Below are 19,631 nucleotides of genomic sequence, written 5' to 3' on the forward strand. Positions count from 1 at the left end.
ATTATGGTCTGCAGATTTATTCGCAAATGTGAGTCACGGCGCTGTGGCATTTTACTTAATATTTGAACGAGAACGAGAGGTGCAGTGCGCATGCACAAGGAAACAAATGACGGGAGGGGGAAAAAAGGAGAAGGAGTTTATGTATTTGCAGCGCAAAATTAAACAGGTGCGATCATACCAGCACTAATGCACCGGATCCCATCAAAACTCCACAGTGAAGTGTGCTTGGGCGAGATTAGTACTCGGATGGGTGACCTCCTGGGAAGTCCTCGTGTCGCACCAATTTTTTTTCAGACGGGTCGTTCGACGTCACGCTCGTCTGGAACTAGGGTCCGCTGGTTTATACGCAAATGTGAGTCAAGAAGCAGGGGCATTTTAATCGATATTAGAACGAGAATGAGAGGTGAAGTGTGAACGCACAAGGAAACAAATGACGGGAGGGGGAAGAAATGAGAAGGAGTGTATGTATTTGCAGCGCAAAAATAAACTTATGCGATCATACCAGCACTAAAGCCCCGGATCCCATCAGAACTCTGCAGTTAAGTGTGCTTGGGCGAGAGTAGTACTCGGATGGGTGACCACCTGGGAAGCCCTCGTGTTGCACCTATTTTTTTTCGGATGGGTTGTTCAACGTTACGCGCGAATGGAATTATGAACCGCTGGTTCATTTGCAAAGGTGAGTCACAGTGCCGGGTCATATTACTTGATATTAGAACGAGAAAGAGAGATGAAGAGTGCACGCACAAGGAAACAAATGACGGGAGGGGGGATGGGAGGAGAAATAGTGTATGTATTTGCAGTGCAGAATGAAACATGATGGATCATACCAGCACTAATGGAACGGATTCTATCAGAACTCCGCAGTTAAAGATGCTTGGGCGAGAAAAGTACTCGTTTGGGTGACCTCCTGCGAAGTCCTTATATTTCACCCATTTTCTTGGGAGGTCCACGTGTTGCACCCATCTTTTTGCAGATGATTCTATCGACGTTACGCGCGACTTGATTTATGGTCCGCAGGTTTATTCGCAATTGTGAGCCACTGCGTCGTGGCATTTTACTTGATATTAGAACGAGTACGGGAGGTGCAGTGCGCACACACAAGGAAACAAATGACGGGAGGAGGAAGAAAAGAGAAGGAGTGTATGTATTTGAAGCGCAAAATTAAACAAGTGGCATCATACAAGTATTAATGCACTGGATCCCATCAGAACTCTGCAGTTAAGTGTGCTTGGGCGAGAGTAGTACTCGGATGGGTGACCTCTTAGGAAGTCCTCGTATCGCAACAATTTTTTTTCAGATTGGTCGTTCGACGTTACGCGCGACTGGAACTATGGTCTACTGGTTTATACGCAAATGTGAGTCAAGAATCAGGGGCATTTTAATCGATATTAGAACGAGAAGGAGAGGTGCAGTGTGAACGCACAAGGAAACAAATGATGGGAGGGGGGGAGGGAAGAAGGAGTGTATGTATTTTCAGCACGAAATTAAACAGGTGCGGTCACACCAGCACAAATCCACCGGATCCCATCAGAACTCCGCAGTTAAGTGTGCTTTGGCGAAAGTAGTACAATGATGGGTTACCTCCTGGGAAGTTCTCGTGTTGCACCCATTTTCTTTTTTTCAGATGTGCCATTCGACGTTACGCGCGACTTTAATTATGGTCCGTAGATTTATTCGCAAATGTGAGTCACGGCGCCGTGGAATTTTACTTGATATTTGAGCGAGAACGAAAGGTGCAGTGCGCACGCACAAGGAAACAAATGACGGGAGGGGGAAGAAAGGAGAAGGAGTTTATGTATTTGCAGCGCGAAATTAAAGAGGTGCAATCATACCAGCACTAATGCACCGGATCCCATCAGAACTCCGCAGTTAAGTGTGCTTGGGCGAGAGTAGTACTCGGATGGGTTACCTCTTGGGAAGTCCTCGTGTCGCACTAATTTTTTTTTCAGACGGGTCGTTCGACGTTACGCGCAACTGGAACAAGGGTCCACTGGTTTATACGCAAATGTGAGTCAAGAAGCAGGGGCATTTTAATCGATATTAGAACGAGAAAGAGAGATGCAGACTGCACGCACAAGGAAACAAATGACGGGAGGGGGGATGGAGGGAGAAAAAGTATATGTATTTGCAGCGCAGAATGAAACATGAGCAATCATACCAGCACCAATGCAACGGATTCTATCAGAACTCTGCAAGTTAAAGGTGCTTGGGCGAGAGTAGCACTAGGATGGGTGACTTCTTGCGAAGTCCTTATATTTCACCCATTTTCTTAGGAAGTCCTCGTGTTGCACCCATTTTTTTGCAGATGATTCTTTCAACGATACGCGCGACTTGGAATATGGTCCTCAGGTTTATTCGCAAATGTGAGTCATGGCACCGTAGCATTTTATTTGATATTAGAACGAGCACGGGAGGGGGAAGAATGGAGAAGGAGTTTATGTATTTGCAGCGTGGAATTAGACGGGTGCGATCATACCAGCATTAATGCACCGGATCCCATCAGAACTCCGCAGTTAAGTGTGCTTGGGTGAGAGTAGTACTCGGATGGGTGATCTCCTGGGAAGTCCTCGTGTCGCACCAATTTTTTTTCAGACAGGTTGTTCGACGTTACACGCGACTGGAACTAGGGTCTGCTAGTTTATACGCAAATGTGAGTCAAGAAGCAGGGGCATTTTAATCGATATTAGAACGAGAAAGAGAGGTGCAGTGTGAACGCACAAGGAAACTTTTGATGGGAGGGGGAGGGAAGGAGAAGGAGTGTATGTATTTGCAGCGCGAAATTAAAGAGGTGCGATCATAGCAGCACTAAAGCCCCGGATCCCATCAGAACTCCGCAGGTAAGTGTGCTTGGGCGAGAGTAGTACTCGGATGGGTGACCACCTGGGAAGCCCTCGTGTTGCACCTATTTTTTTTCGGATGGGTTGTTTGATGTTACGCGCGAATGGAATTATAAACCGCTGGTTTATTTGCAAAGGTGAGTCACGGTGCCGGGGAATATTACTGGATATTATAACGATAAAGAGAGATGCAGAGTGCACGCACAAGGAAACAAATGATGGGAAGGGGAAGAAAGGAGAAGGAGTTTATGTATTTGCAGCGCGAAATTAAACAGGTGCGATCATACCCGCACTAATGCACCGGATCCCATCACAACTCCGCAGTTAAGTGTGCTTGGGCGAGAGTAGTACTTGAATGGGTGACCTCCTTGGAAGTCCTGCTGTCGCATTAATTTTTTTTTCAGACGGGTCGTTCGACGTTACGCGCGACTGGAACTAGGGTCCACTGGTTTATACGCAAATATGAGTCAAGAAGCAGGGGCATTTTAATCGATATTAGAACGAGAAAGAGAGATGCAGAGTGCACGCACAAGGAAACAAATGACGGGAGGGGGGATGGAGGGAGAAAAAGTGTATGTATTTGCAGCGCAGAATGAAACATGAGCAATCATACCAGCACCAATGCAACGGATTCTATCAGAACTCCGCAAGTTAAGGGTGCTTGGGCGAGAGTAGCACTAGGATGGGTGACCTCCTGCGAAGTCCTTATATTTCACCCATTTTCTTAAGAAGTCCTCGTGTTGCACCCATTTTTTTGCAGATGATTCTTTCTACGATACGCGCGACTTGAATTATGGTCCTCAAGTTTATTCGCAAATGTGAGTCACGGCACCGTAGCATTTTACTTGATATTAGAACGAGCACGGGAGGTGCAGTGCGCACGCACAAGGAAACAAATGACGGGAGGGGGAAGAAAGGAGAAGGAGTATATGTATTTGCAGCGCAAAATTAAACGGGTGCGATCATACCAGCATTAATGCACCGGATCCCATCAGAACTCCGCAGTTAAGTGTGCTTTGGCGAGAGTAGTACTCGGATTGGTGACCTCTTGGGAAGTCTTCGTGTCGCACTAATTTTTTTTCAGACGGGTCGTTCAACGTTACGCGCGACTGGAACTAGGGTCCTCTGGTTTATACGCAAATGTGAGTCAAGAAGCAGGGGCATTTAAATCGATATTGGAACGAGAAGGAGAGGTGCAGTGTGAACGCACAAGGAAACAATTGATGGGAGGGGGAGGGAAGGAGAAGGAGTTATGTATTTTCAGCACGAAATGAAACAGGTACGATCATACCAGCACTAATGCAACGGATTCTATCAGAACTCCGTAGGTAAGGGTGCTTGGACGAGAGTAGTACTAGCATGGGTTACCTCCTGCGAAGTCCTTATATTTCAACCATTTTCTTCTGAAGTCCTCGTGTTGCACCCATTTTTTTTGCAGACGATTCTTTCGACGTTACGCGCGACTTGAATTATGGTCCTTAGGTTTATTCGCAAATGTGAGTCACGGCGCCATGGCATTTTACTTGATATTAGAACGAAAACGGGAGGTGCAGTGCGCACGCACAAGGAAACAAATGACGGGAGGGGGAAGAAAGGGGAATGAGTGTATGTATTTGCAGCGCGAAATTAAACATGTGCGATCATACAAGCACAAATGCACCAGATCCCATCAGAACTCCGCAGTTAAGTGTGCTTTGGCGAAAGTAGTACAATGATGGGTTACCTCGTGGGAACTTCTCGTGTTGCACCCATTTTCTTTTTTTTAGATGTGCCGTTCGACGTTACGCGCGACTTTAATTTTGGTCCGTTGATTTATTCGCAAATGTGAGTCACGGCGCTTTTGCATTTTACTTGATATTTGAACGAGAACGAGAGGTGCAGTGTGCACGCACAAGGAAACAAATGACGGGAGGGGGAAGAAAGGAGAAGGAGTTTATGTATTTGCCGCGCAAAATTAAACAGGTTTGATCATACTAGCACTAATTCACCGGATCTCATCAGAACTCCGCAGTTAAGTGTGCTTGGGCGAGAGTAGTACTCGGATGGGTGACCTCTTGGGAAGTCCTCGTGCCGCGCTAATTTTTTTTTCAGACGGGTCGTTCGACATTACGCGCGACTGGAACTAGGGTCCACTGGTTTATACGCAAATATGAGTCAAGAAGCAGGGGCATTTTAATCGATATTAGAACGAGAATGAGAGATGCAGAGTGCACGCACAAGGAAACAAATGACGGGAGGGGGGATGGAGGGAGAAAAAGTGTATGTATTTGCAGCGCAGAATGAAACTGGAGCAATCATACCAGCACCAATGCAACGGATTCTATCAGAACTCCGCAAGTTAAGGGTGCTTGGGCGAGAATAGCACTAGGATGGGTGACTTCCTGCGAAGCCCTTATATTTCACCCATTTTCTTAGGAAGTTCTCGTGTTGTACCTATTTTTTTGCAGATGATTCTTTCGACGATACGCGCGACTTGAATTATGGTCCACAGGTTTATTCGCAAATGTGAGTCACGGCACCGTAGCATTTTACTTGACATTAGAACGAGCACGGGAGGTGCAGTGAGCACGCACAAGGAAACAAATGACGGGAGGGGGAAGAAAGGAGAAGGACTTTATGTATTTGCAGTGCGAAATTAAACGGGTGCGATCATACCAGCACTAATGCACCGGATCCCATCAGAACTCCGCAGTTAAGTGAGTTTGGGCGAGAGTAGTACTCGGATGGTTGACCTCATGGGAAGTCCTCGTGTCACACCAATTTTTTTTCAAACGGGTCGTTCGACGTTACGCGCGACTGGAACTAGGGTCCGCTGGTTTATACGCAAATGTGAGTCAAGAATCAGGGGCATTTTTATCGATATTAGAACGAGAAAGAGAGGTGCAGTGTGAACGCACAAGGAAACAAATGATGGGAGGGGGGGAGGGAAGAAGGAGTGTATGTATTTTCAGCACGAAATTAAACAGGTGCGGTCACACCAGCACAAAAGCACCGGATCCCATCAGAACCCCCCAGTTAAGTGTGCTTTGGCGAAAGTAGTACAATGATGGGTTACCTCCTGGGAAGTTCTCGTGTTGCACCCATTTTTTTTTTCAGATGTGCCGTTCGACGTTACGCGCGACTTGAATTATGGTCCTCAGGTTTATTCGCAAATGTGAGTCACGGCGCCGTGGCATTTTACTTGATATTAGAACGAGAACGGGAGGTGCAGTGTGCACGCATAAGGAAACAAATGACAGGAGGGGGAAGAAAGGGGAATGAGTTTATGTATTTGGAGCGCGAAATAAAACAGTTGCGATCATACCAGCACTAATGCACCGGATCCCATTAGAACTCCGCAGTGAAGTGTGCTCGGGCGAGATTAGTACTCGGATGGGTGACCTCCTGGGAAGTCCTCGTATCGCACAAGTTTTTTTTCAGACGGGTCGTACGACGTTACCCGCGTCTGGAACTAGGGTCCGCTGGTTTATACGCAAATGTGAGTCAAGAAGCAGGGGCATTTTAATCGATATTAGAACAAGAATGAGAGGTGAAGTGTGAACGCACAAGGAAACAAATGATGGGAGGGGGGGAGGGAAGAAGGAGTGTATGTATTTTCAGCACGAAATTAAACAGGTGCAGTCACACCAGCACAAATGCACCGGATCCCATCAGAACTCCGCAGTTAAGTGTGCTTTGGCGAAAGTAGTACAATGATGGGTTACCTCCTGGGATGTTCTCGTGTTGCACCCATTTTCTTTTTTTCAGATGTGCCGTTCAACGTTGCGCGCGACTTTAATTATGGTCCGCAGATTTATTCGTAAATGTGAGTCACGGCACCGTGGCATTTTACTTGATATTTGAACGAGAACGAGAGATGCAGTGCACACGCACAAGGAAACAAATGACGGGAGGGGGAAGAAAGGAGAAGGAGTTTATGTATTTGCAGCTTGAAATTAAATAGGTGCGATCATACCAGCACTAATGCACCGGATCCCATCAGAACTCCGCAGTTAAGTGTGCTTGGGCGAGAGTAGTACTCGGATGGGTGACCTCCAGCGAAGTCCTTATATTTCACCCATTTTCTTAGGAAGTCCTCGTGTTGCACCCATTTTTTTGCAGATTATTCTTTCGACGATACGCGCGACTTGAATTATGGTCCTCAGATTTATTCGCAAATGTGAGTCACGGCACCGTAGCATTTTACTTGATATTAGAACGAGCACGGTTGGTGCAGTGCGCACGCACAAGGAAACAAACGACGGGAGGGGGAAGAAAGGAGAAGGAGTTTATGTATTTGTAGCGCGAAATTAAACGGGTGCGATCATACCAGCACTAATGCACCGGATCCCATCAGAACTCCGCAGTTAAGTGTGCTTGGGCGCGAGTAGTACTCGGATGGGTGATCTCCTGGGAAGTCCTCGTGTCGCACCAATTTTTTTTCAGACGGGTCGTTCAACGTTACGCGCGACTGGAACTTAGGTCCGCTGGTTTATACGCAAATGTGAGTCAAGAAGCAGGGGCATTTTTAATCGATATTAGAACGAGAAGGAGAGATGCAGTGTGAACGCACAAGGAAACAATTGATGGGAGGGGGAGGGAATGAGAAGGAGTGTATGTATTTTCAGCACGAAATGAAACAGGTGCGATCATACCAGCACTAATGCAACGGATTCTATCAGAACTCCGTAGGTAAGGGTGCTTGGGCGAGAGTAGTACTAGCATGGGTTACCTCATGCGAAGTCCTTATATTTCACCCATTTTCTTGTGAAGTCCTCGTGTTGCACCCATTTTTTTGCAGATGATTCTTTCGACGTTACGCGCGACTTGTATTATGGTCCTCAGGTTTGTTCGCAAATGTGAGTCATGGCGCTGTAGCATTTTTCTTGATATTAGAACGAGAACGGGAGGTGCAGTGCGCACGCACAAGGAAACAAATGATGGGAGGGGGAAGAAAGGGGAATGAGTTTATGTATTTGCAGCGCAAAATTAAACAGGTGCGATCATACCAGCACTAATGCACCGAATCCCATCAGAACTCCACCGTTAAGCGTGCTTGGGCGAGATTAGTACTCGGATGGGTGACCTCCTGGGAAGTCCTCGTGTCGCACAAATTAAACAGGTGCGATCTTACCAGCACTAAAGCCTCGGATCCCATCAGAACTCCGCATTTAAGTTTGCTTGGGCGAGAGTAGTACTCGGATGGGTGACCAATTGGGAAGCCCTCGTGTTGCACCTATTTTTTTTCGGATCGGTTTTTCGACGTTACGCGCGAATGGAATTATAAACCGCTGGTTCATTTGCAAAGGTGAGTCACGGTGCGGGGGCATATTACTTGATATTAGAATGAGAAAGAGAGATGCAAAGTGCACGCACAAGGAAACAAATGACGGGAGAAGGGATGGAAGGAGAAAGAGTGTATGTATTTGCAGTGCAGAATGAAACATGAGGGATCATACCAGCACTAATGCAACAGATTCTATCAGAACTCAGCAGTTAAGGGTGCTTGGGCGAGAGTAGTACTCGGATGGTTGACCACTTCGGAAGTGCTCGTGTTGCACCCATTTTCTTGGGATGTCCTCGTGTTGCACCCATCTTTTTGCAGATGATTCTTTCGACGTTACGCGCGACTTGATTTTTGGTCCACAGGTTTATTCGCGCGTAACGTCGAACAACACATCTGAAAAAAAAAAAATGGGTGCAACATGAGAACTTCCCAGGAGGTAACCCATCATTGTACTACTTTCGCCAAAGCACACTTAACTGCGGAGTTCTGATGGGATCCGGTGCAGTTGTGCTGGTGTGACCGCACCTGTTTAATTTCGTGCTGAAAATACATACACTCCTTGTTCCCTCCCCCCCCTCCAATCATTTGTTTCCTTGTGCGTTCTCACTGCATCTCTCATTCTCGTTTTAATATCGATTAAAATGCCCCTGATTCTTGACTCACATTTGCATATAAACCAACGGACCATAGTTCCAGTTGCGCGTAACGTCGAACGACCCATCTGAAAAAAAATTGTTGCGATACGAGGACTTCCCAAGAGCTCACCCATCCGAGTACTACTCTCGCCCAAGCACGCTTAACTGCAGAGTTCTGATGGGATCCAGTGCATTAGTGCTAGTATGATGCCACTTGTTTAATTTTGCGCTTCAAATACATACACTCCCTCTCTTTTCTTCCTCCTCCCGTCATTTGTTTCTTTGTGCGTACGCACTGCACCTCCCGTACTCGTTCTAATATCAAGTAAAATGCCATGGCGCCGTGACTCACATTTGCGAATAAACCTGCGGACCATAAATCAAATCGCGCGTAACGTCGAAAGAATCATCTGCAAAAAGATGGGTGCAACACGAGGACCTCCCAAGAAAATGGGTGAAATATAAGGACTTCGCAGGAGGTCACCCATCCGAGTACTTTTCTCGCCCAAGCACCCTTAACTGCGGAGTTCTGATAGAATCCGTTGCATTAGTGCTGGGATGATCCCTCAAGTTTCATTGTGCACTGCAAATACATACACTCTTTCTCCTCCCATCCCCCCTCCCGTCATTTGTTTCCTTGTGCGTGCACTCTGCATCTCTCTTTCTCGTTCTAATATCAAGTAATATGCCCCGGCACCGTGACTCACCTTTGCAAATGAACCAGCGGTTTATAATTCCATTCGCGCGTAACGTCGAACAACCCATCCGAAAAAAAAATAGGTGGAACACGAGGGCTTCCCAGGTGGTCAACAATCCAAGTACTACTCTCGCCCAAGCACACTTAACTGCGGAGTTCTGATGGGATCCGGGGCTTTAGTGCTGGTATGATCGCACCTCTTTAATTTCGCGCTACATACCCTCCTCCTTTCTTCCCCCTCCCGTCATTTGTTTCCTTGTGCGTTCACACTTCACCTCTCATTCTCGTTCTAATATCTATTAAAATGCCCCTGCTTCTTGACTCACATTTGCGTATAAACCAGCGGACCCTAGTTCCAGACGCGCGTAACGTCGAACGACCAGTCTGAAAAAAAATTGGTGCGACACGAGGACTTCCCAGGAGGTCAACCATCCGAGTACTAATCTCGCCCAAGCACACTTAACTGCGAAGTTCTGATGGGATCTAGGGCTTTAGTGCTGGTATGATCGCACCTGTTTAGTTTCGCGCTGCAAATTCATACACTCCTTCTCTTTTCTTTCCCCTCCCGTCATTTGTTTCCTTGTGCGTGCGGACTGCACCTCCCGTTCACGTTCTAATATCAAGTAAAATGCTACAGCGCCGTGACTCACATTTGCGAATAAACCTGAGGACCATAATTCAAGTCGCGCGTAACGTCGAAAGAATCATCTGCAAAAAAATGGGTGCAACAAAAGGACTTCACAAGAAAATGGGTGAAATATAAGGACTTCGCAGGAGGTAACCCATGCTATTACTACTCTCGCACAAGCACGCTTACCTACGGAGTTCTGATAGAATCCGATGCATTAGTGCTGGTATGATCGCACCTGTTTCATTCTGCGCTGCAAATACAAACAATTTTTATCCTTCCCTCCCCCTCCCATCAATTGTTTCCTTGTGCGTTCACACTGCACCTCTCCTTCTCGTTTTAATATCGATTAAAATGCCCCTGCTTCTCGACTCACATTTGCGTATAAACCAGCGGACCCTAGTTCCAGTCGCGCATAACGTCGAACGACCCGTCTGAAAAAAAATTGGTGCGACACGAGGACTTCCCAAGAGGTCACCCATCCGAGTACTACTCTCGCCCAAGCACACTTAACTGCGGAGTTCTGACGGGATCCGGTGCATTAGTGCTGGTATGATCGCACCCGTTTAATTCTGCGCTGCAAATACATAAACTTCTTCTCCTTTCTTCCCCCTCCCGTCATTTGTTTCCTTGTGCGTGCGCATTGCACCTCCCGTGCTCGTTCTAATATCAAGTAAAATGCTACGGTGCCGTGACTCACATTTGCGAATAAACCTGAGGACCATAATTCAAGTCGCGCGTATCGTCGAAAGAATCATCTGCAAAAAAATGGGTGCAACACGAGGACTTCCTAAGAAAATGGGTGAAATATAAGGACTTCGCAGGAGGTCACCCATCCTAGTGCTACTCTCGCCCAAGCACCCTTAACTTGCGGATTTCTGATAGAATCTGTTGCATTGGTATGATTGCTCATGTTTCATTCTGCGCTGCAAATACATACACTTTTTCTCCCTCCATCCCCCCTCCCGTCATTTGTTTCATTGTGCGTGCACTCTGCATCTATCCTTCTCGTTCTAATATCGATTAAAATGCCCCTGCTTCTTGACTCACATTTGCGTATAAACCATTGGACCCTAGTTCCAGTCGCGCGTAACGTCGAACGACCCGTCTAAAAAAAAAATTAATACGACACGAGGACTTCGCAGGAGGTCACCCATCCAAGTACTACTCTCGCCCAAGCACACTTAACTGCGGAGTTCTAATGGGATCCGGTGCATTAGTGCTGGTATGATAGCAACTCTTTAATTTTGCGCTGCAAATACATAAACTCCTTCACCTTTATTCCCCCTCCCGTCATTTGTTTCCTTGTGCGTGCGCACTGCACCTCTCGTTGTCATTCAAATATCATGTAAAATGCCACGGCGCCGTGACTCACATTTGCGAATAAATCTGCGGACCATAATTAAAGTCGCGCGTAACGTCGAACTGCACATCTGAAAAAAAGAAAATGGGTGCAACACGAGAACTTCCCAGGAGGTAACCCATCATTGTACTACTTTCGCCAAAGCACACTTAACTACGGAGTTCTGAGGGGATCCGGTGCATTTGTGCTGGTGTGACCGCACCTGCTTAATTTCGTGCTGAAAATACATACACTCCTTCTTCCCTCCCCCCTCCAATCATTTGTTTCCTTGTGCGTTCACACTGCACCTCTCCTTCTCGTTTTAATATCGATTAAAATGCGCCTGATTCTTGACTCACATTTGCGTATAAATCAGCGGACCATAGTTCCAGTCGCGCGTAACGTCGAACGACCCATCTGAAAAAAAATTGTTGCGATACTAGGACTTCCCAAGAGCTCACCCATCCGAGTACTACTCTCGCCCAAGCACGCTTAACTGCAGAGTTCTGATTGGATCCAGTGCATTAGTGCTGGTATGATGCCACTTGTTTAATTTTTTGCTTCAAATACATACACTCCTTCTCTTTTCTTCCTCCTCCCGTCATTTGTTTCCTTGTGCGTGCGCACTGCACCTCCCGTACTCGTTCTAATATCAAGTAAAATGCCACGGCGCCGTGACTCACATTTGCGAATAAACCTGTGGACCATAAATCAAGTCGCGTGTAACGTCAAAAGAATCATCTGCAAAAAGATGGGTGCAAGACGAGGACCTCCCAAAAAAATGGGTGAAATATAAGGACTTCGCAGGAGGTCACCCATCCGAGTACTTTTCTCGCCCAAGCACCCTTAACTGCGGAGTTCTGATAGAATCCGTTGCATTAGTGCTGGTATGATCTCTCATGTTTCATTATGCACTGCAAATACATACACTATTTCTCCTCCCATCCCCCCTCCCGTCATTTGTTTCCTTGTGCGTGCACTCTACATCTCTCTTTCTCGTTCTAATATCAAGTAATATGCCCCAGCACCGTGACTCACCTTTGCAAATGAACTAGCAGTTTATAATTCCATTCGCGTGTAACGTCGAACAACCCATCCGAAGAAAAATAGGTGCAACACGAGGGCTTCCAAGGTGGTCACCCATCCAAGTACTACTGTCACCCAAGCACACTTAACTGCGGAGTTGTGATTGGATCCGGGGCTTTAGTGCTGGTATAATCGCACCTCTTTAATTTCGCGCTGCAAATACATACACTCCTCCTTTTTTTCCCCTCCCGTCATTTGTTTCCTTGTGCGTTCATACTTCACCTCTCATTCTAGTACTAATATCGATTAAAATGCCCCTGCTTCTTGACTCACATTTGCGTATAAACCAGCGGACCCTAGTTCCAGACGCACGTAACGTCGAACGACCAGTCTGAAAAAAAATTGGTGCGACACGAGGACTTCCCAGGAGGTCAACCATCCGAGTACTAATCTCGCCCAAGAACACTTAACTGCGGAGTTCTGATGGGATCCGGGGCTTTAGTGCTGGTATGATCGCACCTGTTTAGTTTCACGCTGCAAATACATACACTCCTTCTCTTTTCTTCCCCCTCCCGTCATTTGTTTCCTTGTTCGTGCGCGCAAAACCTCCCGTTCTCGTTCTAATATCAAGTAAAATGCTACAGCGCCATGACTCACATTTGCGAATAAACCTGAGGACCATAATTCAAGTCGCACGTAACGTCGAAAGAATCATCTGCAAAAAAATGGGTGCAACACGAGGACTTCACAAGAAAATGGGTGAAATATAAGGACTTCGCAGGAGGTAACCCATGCTATTACTACTCTCGCCCAAGCACCCTTACCTACGAAGTTCTGATAGAATCCGTTGCATTAGTGCTGGTATGATCGCAGCTGTTTCATTCTGCGCTGCAAATACATACACTTTTTCTCCTTCCCTCCCTCTCCCATCAATTGTTTCCTTGTGCGTTCACACTGCACCTCTCCTTCTCGTTCTAATATCGTTTAAAATGCCCCTGCTTCTTGACTCACATTTGCGTATAAACCAGCGGACCCTAGTTCCAGTCGCGCGTAACGTCGAACGACCCGTCTGAAAAAAAATTGGTGCGACACGAGGACTTCCCAAGAGGTCACCCATCTGAGTTCTACTCTCGCCCAAGCACACTTAACTGCGGAGTTCTGATGGGATCAAGTGCATTAGTACTGGTATGATCGCACCCGTTTAATTCCGCGCTGCAAATACATAAACTCCTTCTCCTTTCTTCCCCCTCCCGTCATTTGTTTCCTTGTGCGTGCGCACTGCACCTTCCGTGCTCGTTCTAATATCAAGTAAAATGCTACGGTGCCATGACTCACATTTGCGAATAAACCTGAGGACCATAATTCAAGTCGCGCGTATCGTCGAAAGAATCATCTGCAAAAAAAATGGGTGCAACAAGAAAACCTCCTAAGAAAATGGGTGAAATATAAGGACTTCGCAGGAGGTCACCCATCCTAGTGCTACTCTCGCCCAAGCACCCTTAACTTGTGGATTTTTGATAAAATCCGTTGCATTCGTGCTGGTATGATTGCTCATGTTTCATTCTGCGCTGCAAATACATGCACTTTTTCTCCCTCCATCCCCCCTCCCGTCATTTGTTTCCTTGTGCGTGCACTCTGCATCTCTCCTTCTCATTCTAATATCGATTAAAATGCCCCTGCTTCTTGACTCACATTTGCGTATAAACCAGTGGACCCTAGTTCTAGTCGCGCGTAATGTCGAACGACCCGTCTGAAAAAAAATTAATGCGACACGAGGACTTCCCAGGAGGTCACCCATCCGAGTACTACTCTCGCCCAAGCAAACTTAACTGCGGAGTTCTAATGGGATCCGGTGCATTAGTGCTGGTATGATCGCACCTGTTTAATTTTGCGCTGTAAATACATAAACTCCTTCTCCTTTCTTCCCCCTCCCGTCATTTGTTTCCTTGTGCGTGCGCACTGCACCTCTCGTTGTTGTTCAAATATCATGTAAAATGCCACGGCGCCGTGACTCACATTTGCGAATAAATCTGCGGACCATAATTAAAGTCGCGTGTAACGTCGAACAACACATCTGAAAAGAAAAGAATGGGTGCAACACGAGAACTTCCCAGGAGGTAACCCATCATTGTACTACTTTCGCCAAAGCACACTTAACTGCGGAGTTTTGATGGGATCCGGTGCATTTGTGCTGGTGTAACCGCACCTGTTTAATTTCGTGCTGAAAATACATACACTCCTTCCCTCCCTCCCTCCAATGATTTGTTTCCTTGTGCGTTCACACTGCACCTCTCCTTCTCGTTCTAATATCGATTAAAATGCCCCTGATTCTTGACTCACATTTGCGTATAAACCAGCGGACCATAGTTCCAGTCGCGCGTAACGTCGAACGACCCATCTGAAAAAAAATTGTTGTGATACGAGGACTTCCAAGAGGTCACCCATCCGAGTACTACTCTCGCCCAGGCACACTTAACTGCAGAGTTCTGGTGGGATCCAGTGCATTAGTACTGGTATGATGCCACTTGTTTAATTTTGCGCTTCAAATACATACACTCCTTCTTTTTTCTTCCTTCTCCCGTCGTTTGTTTCCTTGTGCGTTCGCTCTGCACCTCCCGTACTCGTTCTAATATCAAGTAAAATGCCACGGTGCCGTGACTCACATTTGCGAATAAACCTGCGGACCATAAATCAAGTCGGGCGTAACGTCGAAAGAATCATCTGCAAAAAGATGGGTGCAACACGAAGACCTCCCAAGAAAATGCGTGAAATATAAGGACTTCGCAGGAGGTCACCCATCCGAGTACTTTTCTCGCCCAAGCACCCTTAACTGCGGAGTTCTAATAGAATTCGTTGCATTAGTGCTGGTATGATCCCTCATGTTTCATTCTGCACTGCAAATACATACACTCTTTCTCCTCCCATCTCCCCTCCCGTCATTTGTTTCCTTGTGCGTGCACTCTGCATCTCTCTTTCTCGTTCTAATATCAAGTAATATTCCCCGACACCATGACTCACCTTTGCAAATGAACCAGTGGTTTATAATTCCATTCGCGCGTAACGTCGAACAACCCATCCGAAAAAAAATTGGTGCAACACGAGGGCTTCCCAAGTGGTCCCCCATCCGAGTACTACCCTAGCCCAAGCACACTTAACTGCGGAGTTCTGATGGGATCCGGAGCTTTAGTGCTGGTATGATCGCACCTGTTTAATTTCGCGCTGCAAATACATACACTCCTTCTCCTTTCTTCCACCTCCCGTCATTTGTTTCCTTGTGCGTTCACACTTCACCTCTCATTCTCGTTCTAATATCGATTAAAATGCCCCTGCTTGTTGACTCACATTAGCGTATAAACCAGCGGACCCTAGTTCCAGACGCGCGTAACGTCGAACGACCCGTCTGAAAAAAAATTGGTGCGACACGAGGACTTCACAAGAAAATGGGTGAAATATAAGGACTTCGCAGGAGGTAACCCATGCTAGTACTACTCTCGCCCAAGCACCCTTACCTACGGAGTTCTGATAGAATCCGTTGCATTAGTGCTGGTACGATCGCACCTGTTTCATTTCGTGCTGAAAATACATACACTCCTTCTCCTTCCCTCCCCCTCTCATCAATTGTTTCCTTGTGCGTTCACACTGCACCTCTCCTTCTCGTTCTAATATCGATTAAAATGCCTCTACTTTTTGACTCACATTTGCGTATAAACCAGTGGACTCTAGTTCCAGTCGCGCGTAACTTCGAACAACCCGTCTGAAAAAAAATTGGTGCGACACGAGGACTTCCTAGGAGGTCACCCATCCGAGTACTACTCTCGCCCAAGCACACTTAACTGCGGAGTTCTGATGGGATCCGGTGCATTAGTGCTAGTATGATCGCATAAGTTTAATTTCGCGCTTCAAATACATAAACTCCTTCTCCTTTCTTCCCCCTCCCGTCAATTGTTTCCTTGTGCGTGCGGACTGCACCTCCCGTGCTCGTTCTAATATCAAGTAAAATGCTACGGTGCCGTGACTCATATTTGCGAATAAACCTGAGGACCATAATTCAAGTCGCGCGTATCGTCGAAAGAATCATCTGCAAAAAAATTGGTGTAACACGAGGACTTCCTAAGAAAATGGGTGAAATATAAGGACTTCGCAGGTGGTCACCCATCCTAGTGCTACTCTCGCCCAAGCACCCTTAACTTGCGGAGTTCTGATAGAATCCGTTGCATTGGTGCTGGTATGATTGCTCATGTTTCATTCTGCGCTGCAAATACATACACTTTTTCTCCCTCCATCCCCCCTCCCGTCATTTGTTTCCTTGTGCGTTCACACTGCACCTCTCGTTCTCGTTCAAATATCAAGTAGAATGCCACGTCGCCGTGACTCGCATTTGCGAATAAATTTGCGGACCATAATTAAAGTCACGCGTAACGTCGAACGGCACATCTGAAGAAAAGAAAATGGGTGCAACACGAGAACATCCCAGGAGGTAACCCATCATTGTACTACTTTCGCCAAAGCATACTTAACTGCGGAGTTCTGATGGGATCCAGTGCATTAGTGCTGGTATGATACCACTTGATTAATTTTGCGCTTCAAATAAATACACTCCTTCTCTTTTCTTCCCCCTCCCGTCATTTGTTTCCTTGTGCATCTGCACTGCACCTCCCGTACTCGTTCTAATATCAAGTAAAATGCCACGGCGCCGTGACTCACATTTGCGAAAAAGCCTGCGGACCATAAATCAAGTCGCGCGTAACATCGAAAGAATCATCTGCAAAAAGATGGGTGCAACACGACTACCTCCCAAGAAAATGGGTGAAATATAAGGACTTCGCAGGAGGTCACCCATCCGAGTACTTTTCTCGCCCAAGCACCCTTAACTGCGGAGTTCTGATAGAATCCGTTGCATTAGTGCTGGTATGATCGCACCGGTTTAATTTCGCGCTGCAAATACATACACTCCTTCTCCTTTCTTCCCCCTCCCGTCAATTGTTTCCTTGTGCGTTCGCACTGCACCTCTCATTCTCGTTCTAATATCGATTAAAATGCCCCTGCTTCTTGACTCACATTTGCGTATAAACCAGTGGACCCTAGTTCCAGTCGCGCGTAACGTCGAACGACCCGTCTGAAAAAAAAAATTAGTGCGACACGAGGACTTCCCAAGAGGTCACCCATCCGAGTACTACTCTCGCCCAAGCAAACTTAACTGCGGAGTTCTGATGGGATCCAGTGCATTAGTGCTAGTATGATCCCTCATGTTTCATTCTGCACTGCAAATACATACACTCTTTCTCCTCCCATCTCCCCTCCCGTCATTTGTTTCCTTGTGCGTGCACTCTGCATCTCTCTTTCTCGTTCTAATATCAAGTAATATTCCCCGGCACCATGACTCACCTTTGCAAATGAACCAGTGGTTTATAATTCCATTCGCGCGTAACGTCGAACAACCCATCCGAAAAAAAATTAGTGCGACACAAGGACTTCCCAGGAGGTCACCCATCCGAGTACAACTCTCGCCCAAGCACACTTAACTGCGGAGTTCTGATTGGATCCGGTGCATTAGTGCTAGTATGATCGCATCTGTTTAATTTCGCGCTGCAAATACATAAACTCCTTCTCCTTTCTTCCCCCTCCCGTCATTTATTTCCTTGTGCGTGCGCACTGCACCTCTCGTTCTCGTTCAAATATCAAGTAAAATGCCACAGCGCCGTGACTCATATTTGCGAATAAATCTGCGGACAATAATTAAAGTCGTGCGTAACGTCGAACGGCACATCTGAAAAAAAGAAAATGGGTGCAACACGAGAACTTCCCAGGAGGTCACCCATTCGAGTACTACTCTCGCCCAAGCACACTTAACTGCGGAGTTTTGATGGGATCCGGTGCATTAGTGCTGGTATGATTGCACCCGTTTAATTTCGCGCTGCAAATACATAAACTCCTTCTCCTTTGCTCCCCCTCTCGTCATTTGTTTCCTTGTGCGTGCGCACTGCACCTCCCGTGCTTGTTCTAATATCAAGTAAAATGCTACGGTGCCGTGACTCATATTTGCGAATAAACCTGAGGACCATAATTCAAGTCGCGCGTATCGTCGAAAGAATCATCTGCAAAAAAATGGGTGCAACACGAGGACTTCCTAAGAAAATTGGTGAAATATAAGGACTTCGCAGGACGTCACCCATCCTAGTGCTACTCTCGCCCAAGCACCCTTAACCTGCGGAGTTCTGATAGAATCCGTTGCATTGGCGCTGTTATGATTGCTCATGTTTCATTCTGCGCTACAAATACATAAACTTTTTCTCCCTCCATCCCCCCTCCCGTCATTTGTTTCCTTTTGCGTGCACTCTGCATCTCTCCTTCTCGTTCTAATATTAATTAAAATGCCCCTGCTTCTTGACTCACATTTGCGTATAAACCAGCGGACTCTAGTTCCAGTCGCGCGTAACGTCGAACGATCCGTCTGAAAAAAAAATTTAGTGCAACACGAGGACTTCCCAGGAGGACAACCATCTGAGTACTACTCTCGCCCAAGCACACTTGACTGCAGAGTTCTGATGGGATCCGGTGCATTAATGCTGGTATGATCGCACCAATTTAATTTCGCGCTGCAAATACATAAACTCCTTCCCCTTTCTTCCCCCTCCCGTCATTTGTTTCCTTGTGCGTGCGCACTGCACCTCTCGTTCTCGTTTAAATATCAAGTAAAATGTCAAGGTGCCGTGACTCACATTTACGAATAAATCTGCGGACCATAATTAAAGTCGCGCGTAACGTCGAACGGCACATCTGAAAAAAAGAAAATGGGTGCAACACGAGAACTTTTCAGGAGTTCACCCATCCGAGTACTACTCTCGCCCAAGCACACTTAGCTGCAGAGATCTGATGGGATCCGATGCATTAGTGTTGGTATGATTGCACCCGTTTAATTCCGCGCTGCAAATACATAAACTCCTTCTCATTTCTTCCCCTTCCCGTCATTTGTTTCCTTGTGCGTGCGCACTGCACCTCCCGTGCTCGTTTTAATATCAAGTAAAATGCTACGGTGCCATGACTCACATTTACGAATAAACCTGAGGACCATAATTCAAGTCGCGCGTATCGTCGAAAGAATCATCTGCAAAAAAATGGGTGCAACACGAAGACTTCACAAGAAAATGGGTGAAATATAAGGACTTCGCAGGAGGTAACCCATGCTATTACTACTCTCGC

The 19,631-nt window shown here is 46.6% G+C and overlaps 4 non-coding genes and 35 pseudogenes across 4 annotated transcripts; 18 read left to right on the forward strand and 21 right to left on the reverse strand.

The window, feature by feature from the left end:
- Nucleotides 1–164: 164 nt before the first annotated feature.
- On the forward strand, nucleotides 165–283 carry LOC148244085 (5S ribosomal RNA; annotated as a pseudogene).
- Nucleotides 284–488: 205 nt separating this feature from the next.
- On the forward strand, nucleotides 489–607 carry LOC148244086 (5S ribosomal RNA; annotated as a pseudogene).
- An 883-nt stretch (nucleotides 608–1,490) lies between these two features.
- On the forward strand, nucleotides 1,491–1,609 carry LOC148244087 (5S ribosomal RNA; annotated as a pseudogene).
- Nucleotides 1,610–1,818: 209 nt separating this feature from the next.
- Nucleotides 1,819–1,937, forward strand: LOC148244088 (5S ribosomal RNA; annotated as a pseudogene).
- Nucleotides 1,938–2,462: 525 nt separating this feature from the next.
- Nucleotides 2,463–2,581, forward strand: LOC148244089 (5S ribosomal RNA; annotated as a pseudogene).
- Nucleotides 2,582–2,786: 205 nt separating this feature from the next.
- Nucleotides 2,787–2,905, forward strand: LOC148244090 (5S ribosomal RNA; annotated as a pseudogene).
- Nucleotides 2,906–3,110: 205 nt separating this feature from the next.
- LOC148244091 (5S ribosomal RNA) lies at nucleotides 3,111–3,229 on the forward strand (annotated as a pseudogene).
- A 562-nt stretch (nucleotides 3,230–3,791) lies between these two features.
- Nucleotides 3,792–3,910, forward strand: LOC148244092 (5S ribosomal RNA; annotated as a pseudogene).
- A 559-nt stretch (nucleotides 3,911–4,469) lies between these two features.
- LOC148244093 (5S ribosomal RNA) lies at nucleotides 4,470–4,588 on the forward strand (annotated as a pseudogene).
- Nucleotides 4,589–4,797: 209 nt separating this feature from the next.
- Nucleotides 4,798–4,916, forward strand: LOC148244094 (5S ribosomal RNA; annotated as a pseudogene).
- Nucleotides 4,917–5,478: 562 nt separating this feature from the next.
- LOC148244095 (5S ribosomal RNA) lies at nucleotides 5,479–5,597 on the forward strand (annotated as a pseudogene).
- Nucleotides 5,598–5,801: 204 nt separating this feature from the next.
- Nucleotides 5,802–5,920, forward strand: LOC148244096 (5S ribosomal RNA; annotated as a pseudogene).
- A 207-nt stretch (nucleotides 5,921–6,127) lies between these two features.
- LOC148244097 (5S ribosomal RNA) lies at nucleotides 6,128–6,246 on the forward strand (annotated as a pseudogene).
- Nucleotides 6,247–6,450: 204 nt separating this feature from the next.
- LOC148244098 (5S ribosomal RNA) lies at nucleotides 6,451–6,569 on the forward strand (annotated as a pseudogene).
- A 209-nt stretch (nucleotides 6,570–6,778) lies between these two features.
- Nucleotides 6,779–6,897, forward strand: LOC148244099 (5S ribosomal RNA; annotated as a pseudogene).
- Nucleotides 6,898–7,132: 235 nt separating this feature from the next.
- On the forward strand, nucleotides 7,133–7,251 carry LOC148244100 (5S ribosomal RNA). The gene has a single exon (XR_015814471.1). It is a non-coding gene; the product is annotated as a 5S ribosomal RNA (ribosomal RNA).
- Nucleotides 7,252–7,811: 560 nt separating this feature from the next.
- LOC148244101 (5S ribosomal RNA) lies at nucleotides 7,812–7,930 on the forward strand (annotated as a pseudogene).
- A 6-nt stretch (nucleotides 7,931–7,936) lies between these two features.
- Nucleotides 7,937–8,055, forward strand: LOC148244102 (5S ribosomal RNA; annotated as a pseudogene).
- A 456-nt stretch (nucleotides 8,056–8,511) lies between these two features.
- Nucleotides 8,512–8,630, reverse strand: LOC148244103 (5S ribosomal RNA; annotated as a pseudogene).
- A 205-nt stretch (nucleotides 8,631–8,835) lies between these two features.
- Nucleotides 8,836–8,953, reverse strand: LOC148244104 (5S ribosomal RNA; annotated as a pseudogene).
- A 562-nt stretch (nucleotides 8,954–9,515) lies between these two features.
- Nucleotides 9,516–9,634, reverse strand: LOC148244105 (5S ribosomal RNA; annotated as a pseudogene).
- Nucleotides 9,635–9,830: 196 nt separating this feature from the next.
- Nucleotides 9,831–9,949, reverse strand: LOC148244106 (5S ribosomal RNA; annotated as a pseudogene).
- Nucleotides 9,950–10,508: 559 nt separating this feature from the next.
- Nucleotides 10,509–10,627, reverse strand: LOC148244107 (5S ribosomal RNA). The gene has a single exon (XR_015815802.1). It is a non-coding gene; the product is annotated as a 5S ribosomal RNA (ribosomal RNA).
- A 556-nt stretch (nucleotides 10,628–11,183) lies between these two features.
- LOC148244108 (5S ribosomal RNA) lies at nucleotides 11,184–11,302 on the reverse strand (annotated as a pseudogene).
- Nucleotides 11,303–11,511: 209 nt separating this feature from the next.
- On the reverse strand, nucleotides 11,512–11,630 carry LOC148244109 (5S ribosomal RNA; annotated as a pseudogene).
- Nucleotides 11,631–12,187: 557 nt separating this feature from the next.
- On the reverse strand, nucleotides 12,188–12,306 carry LOC148244110 (5S ribosomal RNA; annotated as a pseudogene).
- A 206-nt stretch (nucleotides 12,307–12,512) lies between these two features.
- Nucleotides 12,513–12,631, reverse strand: LOC148244111 (5S ribosomal RNA; annotated as a pseudogene).
- Nucleotides 12,632–12,833: 202 nt separating this feature from the next.
- Nucleotides 12,834–12,952, reverse strand: LOC148244112 (5S ribosomal RNA; annotated as a pseudogene).
- Nucleotides 12,953–13,511: 559 nt separating this feature from the next.
- Nucleotides 13,512–13,630, reverse strand: LOC148244113 (5S ribosomal RNA; annotated as a pseudogene).
- A 562-nt stretch (nucleotides 13,631–14,192) lies between these two features.
- On the reverse strand, nucleotides 14,193–14,311 carry LOC148244114 (5S ribosomal RNA; annotated as a pseudogene).
- A 209-nt stretch (nucleotides 14,312–14,520) lies between these two features.
- LOC148244115 (5S ribosomal RNA) lies at nucleotides 14,521–14,639 on the reverse strand (annotated as a pseudogene).
- An 879-nt stretch (nucleotides 14,640–15,518) lies between these two features.
- Nucleotides 15,519–15,637, reverse strand: LOC148244116 (5S ribosomal RNA). The gene has a single exon (XR_015815201.1). It is a non-coding gene; the product is annotated as a 5S ribosomal RNA (ribosomal RNA).
- A 559-nt stretch (nucleotides 15,638–16,196) lies between these two features.
- LOC148244117 (5S ribosomal RNA) lies at nucleotides 16,197–16,315 on the reverse strand (annotated as a pseudogene).
- Nucleotides 16,316–17,234: 919 nt separating this feature from the next.
- Nucleotides 17,235–17,353, reverse strand: LOC148244118 (5S ribosomal RNA; annotated as a pseudogene).
- A 207-nt stretch (nucleotides 17,354–17,560) lies between these two features.
- Nucleotides 17,561–17,679, reverse strand: LOC148244119 (5S ribosomal RNA; annotated as a pseudogene).
- A 206-nt stretch (nucleotides 17,680–17,885) lies between these two features.
- Nucleotides 17,886–18,004, reverse strand: LOC148244120 (5S ribosomal RNA; annotated as a pseudogene).
- A 209-nt stretch (nucleotides 18,005–18,213) lies between these two features.
- LOC148244121 (5S ribosomal RNA) lies at nucleotides 18,214–18,332 on the reverse strand. The gene has a single exon (XR_015814584.1). It is a non-coding gene; the product is annotated as a 5S ribosomal RNA (ribosomal RNA).
- Nucleotides 18,333–18,895: 563 nt separating this feature from the next.
- On the reverse strand, nucleotides 18,896–19,014 carry LOC148244122 (5S ribosomal RNA; annotated as a pseudogene).
- A 209-nt stretch (nucleotides 19,015–19,223) lies between these two features.
- Nucleotides 19,224–19,342, reverse strand: LOC148244123 (5S ribosomal RNA; annotated as a pseudogene).
- Between the last annotated feature and the right edge of the window lie 289 nt (nucleotides 19,343–19,631).

The sequence above is a fragment of the Carica papaya genome, chromosome 8 (genome assembly GCF_054855325.1).
Source record: "Carica papaya isolate Zhongbai chromosome 8, ASM5485532v1, whole genome shotgun sequence".
Classification (NCBI taxonomy): domain Eukaryota; kingdom Viridiplantae; phylum Streptophyta; class Magnoliopsida; order Brassicales; family Caricaceae; genus Carica; species Carica papaya.